The sequence below is a fragment of the Stegostoma tigrinum genome, chromosome 31 (assembly GCF_030684315.1).
Source record: "Stegostoma tigrinum isolate sSteTig4 chromosome 31, sSteTig4.hap1, whole genome shotgun sequence".
NCBI classification, from domain to species: Eukaryota; Metazoa; Chordata; class Chondrichthyes; order Orectolobiformes; family Stegostomatidae; genus Stegostoma; species Stegostoma tigrinum.
Genome location: NC_081384.1, coordinates 40725150 through 40730846, shown reverse-complemented (window position 1 = coordinate 40730846; position 5697 = coordinate 40725150).

The window sequence follows — 5697 nt, the reverse complement described above, 5'->3', positions numbered from 1 at the left end:
GACAGTAATCATTTAGCTTAAGAGATAATGGGAACTGCAGATGCTGGAGAATCCAGGATAATAAAATGTGAGGCTGGATGAACACAGCAGGCCAAGCAGCATCTCAGGAGCACAATGAGATGCTGCTTGGCCTGCTGTGTTCATCCAGCCTCACATTTTATTATCCAGTAATCATTTAGCTTATCTGCTACTTCTCTGTTCTCTATTATAAATTCTCCTGACTACTTTTAAAGGATCCACATTTGTCTTAGCCAAATGTTTGCTTTTTATTAGGGTCCGATTTTATATTTTTTTTGCTAGATTTGTATTCTATTCCTTTCCTTATCAGGTTCTTCATCCTTCCTTGCTACATTCTAAAAGCTTCCAAATCCTCAGAATTATTATTATTTCTGGCCAGTTTTTAGGCCTTTTCTTTTAACTTATACAATCTTGAACTTTTGTATTCAACCATGGTTGGCTGACCTACTTTGAGTTTCAATTTCTTTGTGTATTTTGCTTTTAGCAGCTCACCTTTGGGTGAGATGTTGGCCAAGTGGTATTATTACTAGACTGTTAATCCAGAAACTCAGCTAATATGCTGAGGACGTGCATTCGAATCCTGCCCCAGCAGAAAGTGGTGTTTTAATTCAATTTTAAAAATCAATATTAGGAATCGACTGATGACCATAATACATTGTTGATTATTGGGAAAGCCCACCTGTGTCACGTATGTTCTTCAGGTCAGGAAATTTGCCATCCTTACCTGGTCTGGCCTACATATGACTCCAGACCTACAGCATTGTGGTTGATTATCACTTGCCTGCTGAAATTGCCTAGCAAGCCATTCAGCTGTACTAATCGTTACAAAGTCTCAACAAAGAAATGAAACCGGACAGGGCACCTGACATTCACTTGGGCACAGAAAAGACGATGGCAGAAACAACTCTACTGATCGCGCACGGTCCTCCTGACTAAAATCTGGGTCTAGTGCCAAAATTAGGAGAGCCACCTCACAGACTAGTCAATCAACAACCTGACATAGTCATACTTATGAATCATACCTGGCAGACAATGTCTCAGACACCATCACTGGGAGGACAGATCCAGCAGAGTTAGTAGAATAATGGTATAGAGTCAGGAGGGGGTTGCCTGGGAGTCCTTAGCATTAACTCTGAACCTCATTAAGTCTCATGGCTTCAGGTTAAACATGCTCAAGGAAACCTCCTGCTGATTACCACATATTGACCCTCCTTCAGCTGATGAATCGGTGCTCCTCCATATTGAACAACACTCACAGCAAGCACAGAGGATGTAAAATGTACTCAGATGGAGAATTTCAATGCCCTCCACCAAGGGTAGCTTGGCAGCAGTACTGATCAAGCTGGTTGGCTTCTTAAGCACATAACTGCAAGACTGGGTCCGTGGCAGGTCTTGAGGGAACCAACATGAGAGAAAAACACACTTGACCTCATTCTTACCAATCTGCCAGGTGCCGATCCATCCAGCCATGAATGTATTAGTAAGAGCGACCATTGTACAATCCTTGTGGAGACAAAGTCCTGCCTTCACATTGAGCAAAAACTTCCATTGTGTTGTGTGGCACTCTCACCATACTAAATGGGATAAACTTCAAACAGATCTAGCAACTCAAGCCTGGGCATCTGTGAGGCTCTGTGGGCCGTCAGCAGCTGCAGAATTACACTCCTGCGCAATCTGCAACCTCATGGCTTGGCATATCCCTCACTCAACCATTACCATCAAGCCATGAGATCAATTCTGATTCAATAAGATTATAGGAGAGCTTGCCAGGCATAGCACCAGACCTACCTAAAAATGAGCTATCAACCTGGTGAAACTACCAAACAGGTTTACTTGCACACCAGACAGCATAAGTAGCAAGTGATAGACAGAGCTAAGTGATCCTACATCAGATCTAAACTCTGCAGTCCTGCAACATATAGTTGCGAATATTGGTGGACAATTAAACAACTCACTGGGGGAGGAGGCTCCACAATTATCCCCATCCTCAGTGATGGAAGACCCCAATGTATAAGTGTAAAAGATAAGGTTTAAGAATGTTCAGCAATCTTCAGCCAGAGGTACCGAGTGGGTGATCCATTGTAGCCTCCTCCGACTGTCCCCAGCATTTTAGATATTAGTCTTCAACCAATTTGATTCACTCCAATTCACATGATTCCTTCAGGGAATGGTCTTGTTGAAAATTGTAAGGATATATTCATTTTGGGCTTTTGTTTCGGATAATGGCCCTACACAATCTACTAGTAAACAAATGAATGTCTCCTCAAAAGCCAGTGTGGGAATCAGGGGAGCTGGTCTCATTACATGTTGCAGTTTAGTGACAAATCATCAAGAATGGCATGTTTTACAAAACTGCACCTCTCTATGTAAATTTGACCAGGTAAGAAAACCTGTTTATGAATAGCTTTCAGAGCCCCATATGTCCTGCCATGGGCATTTCACGTACCACTCAAAATCCCCCTATGATAGCTGAGTGATATCTCTACCTGATGAACAACGACACATTTTTCATCTGCAGGTCTGTGAGGGACTCCACTGCCTCATTCTCACTTTAAATAGCACTCTGGGTCTCCTTCAGCATCTACCTCAAGATGAATTGGCTGTGATAATTTATTTAATTCAGGATCTGCTTCTGAGTTTGAGATAGTGAATTCATTGTAGCTTCAAGGAGGTGGTCACACTGCAGGTTTAGTCATATAGATTGGTGACCACCAGGAAAGGTAGGCAAGTAATGCAAGGGTCTCCTGTGGCACCTCTCAAATAAGTTGGATACTGTTGGGGGGATAGCCTCTCAGGGGCAAAATAGCAGCAGCAGCCTGGTGTTTGGCACCACAACTGGATCTGCTGTAAAGATGGGTATGGCAAAGAATTATGATAGCGAACTGTATAGTCAAGGGCATAGACATTTCTGTAGCTGCAAACAAGATTCCAGGAATGGTGTGTTGCCTCCTTTGTGCCAGGGTCAAAGACATCCCAGAGCAATTCCTGGAAATTTTCAAAGGAAAGTGTGAGTAGCGAGAGGTTGTTGTATACATTGGAATCAATGATATAAGCACAAAAGGGGATGAGGTCCTACAGAGTGAATATAAGGAGTTAGGCAGGAGGTTAAAAAAACAGGGCCTCAAGAATAGTAATCTCTGGATTATTCCTGGTGCCAGGTGCTTGTGAGAGTAGGAGTAGGAGGATAGGGCAGATGAATGTGTGGCTGAGGACACAGGGCAGGGGGCAGAGATTCAGATTTTTGGATCATTTGGATCTCTTTCAAAACAGGAATGACTAACACAAGAGGGGCAGGTTGCACCATAATTGGAAGGTGACCAATTTGCTGGTGGGAGATTTGCGAGAGCTATTCAGGAGGGCATAAAATAGGCCGGCAGGGGTTGGGACCCTAAGCAGTAGTGAGAGAACAGAGATGGTTGAGGCTGGTACAGAAGCTAAAGAGATCAAGTTAAGTAGATAAGGCAGACAAGAGCACGACAGGGAATGAGGGAACTGCATTTATTTCAATGCAAGAGACCTGACAGGGAAAGCAGACCCGAAATGTCAACCTTCCTGCTCCTCTGATGCTGTTTGGCCTGGCTGTGTTCATCCAACTCTACACCTTGTTATCTCAGGGCATAGATGGGCACATGGGTCTGGATATTGTAACTATGACAGACACATGGCTGAGGGAGGGACAAGACTGGCAGCTCTGTTCTGGGCTGCAGATAATGTAGGAAAGAAAGAAAGGGAGATAAGAGAGGGGGAGTGGCATTTTTAGGGAAAATATCATGACACTTCTTAGACAGGATATTCCTGAGGGATTGTCCAATGAAAGTTATGTGAGTGGAACTGAGAAATAAGAAGGTGGAGATCACTGTAATGAGATTGTACTGTAACCACCACACCCACCCCCAACAGTCAGAAATTGAGGAGCAAATATGTGGGGAGATCACTGACAGGTGTAAGAATAATAGTGCTGTAATAGTGAGGGATTTTAACTTTTCAAACATTGACTGATATAGTGATAAGGGCTTGAATGGGGAAGATTTTGAAAACTTAATCAATATGTAGATGACCATACAACACAAGGTGCAAAACTTGGCCTCCTTTGGGAAATAAGGCAGGGCTAGTGGCTGATATGTTAACAGGGAAACACTTTGAGACCAGTGACCATAATTCTATTAGTTTTATTTTTGTTATAGAAAAGGATAGGCCTGATTCACATATTAAAGTTGTAAATTGGGGCAAGGTCAATTTTGATATATTAGACAGGAACTTTCAAAAGTTGATCGGGGAGGTCCGTTCATAGGTGAAGGGCTATCTGACAGGTGGGAGGTTTTCAAAAGTGAGACAACAAGAGTTCAGAGCCAGCATGTTCCTGTTGGTATGAAGGGCAAGGCTGGTAGGGGTAGGGATAGGGAACACTGGATGATTAGAGATATCAAGATTCTGCTCATGAAAAAGAAGGAGGCATATGTCAGGTATAGTCAGCTGACACCAAGTGAATCTGTGGAAGACTATGTAGCAGTACATTTAAGAGGGAAATCAGAATGACAAAAAGGGACGTCATTGTAGATTGGGTAAAGGAGAATGCAAAGACATTCTATAAGTATACAAATAAGTAACAAAGCAGAGAAGAAGGCCCCCTAAAATTCAACAGGCTGTGTATGCATAAAGACACGGGAAATGGATGAGATCCTCACCACATATTGCACTGCCATATTTACTGTGGATAAAGATATGGAAGCTCGGGAACTCGGGGATGTAAACAGTGATGTCTTGAAAAAAGGTCCAGCATTACAGAAGAGGAGATGCTGGAGATCTTAAAATGTATAAAGGTAAATAAATCCCTGGGACCTCATCAAGTACATTACGTTAAATTAGATTCCCTACAGTGAGGAAACAGTCCCTTTGGCCCAACAAGTCCACACCGACCCTTGAAGCATCCCACCCAGACCCATCCCCCTATGACCCACACACTTCTGAACACTACGGGCAATTTGGCATGGCCAATCCACCTAACCTGCACATCTTTGGACTGTGGGAGGAAACCGGAGCACCCGGAGGAAACCCACGCAGACACGGGGAGAATGTGCAAACTCCAAACAGACAGTTACCCGAGGTTGGAATCGAATCTGTGTCCCTGGTGCTGTGAGGCTGCAGTGCTAACCACTGAGCCACCGTGCCACCCTCAGGACATTGTGAGAAACTTGGGAAGAAATTGCAGAGTCCATAGCAGAGATCTTTGTACCATCAACAGCCATTGGTGAGGTGCTGGAAGACTGAAGGTTGGTTAACGTGCTACTAGTTGAACAGTAACTATAATAACTAGTTACAAAGGCTGCAAGGAAAATCCAGTGAACTGTAGACTGGTGAGCCTCACGTCAGTGGTGGGTAAGGGATTTTGAGAGAAGGATCTACATGCGTACGTAAAACCGAGACTAGATTACCGAGGAAGATGCTGGATAGGCTAGGACTTTTTTTTCCCCCTGAAGTGTAGGAGGCTGAGGAGTAAGTTCGTCGAGATCATAGAAGCGTGGGGCGCATAGATACGGTGAATAGTACCAAGTACCCTCTGAATTCTTTCTCTGCTAATCTGACTATCCCAATCTACATAAAAATTAAACTGACCTCAAAGGCTAAAGTCACTAAAGGTTGGTACAATGCGTTTGTTACTTACCCTTATTATTTCCGGAT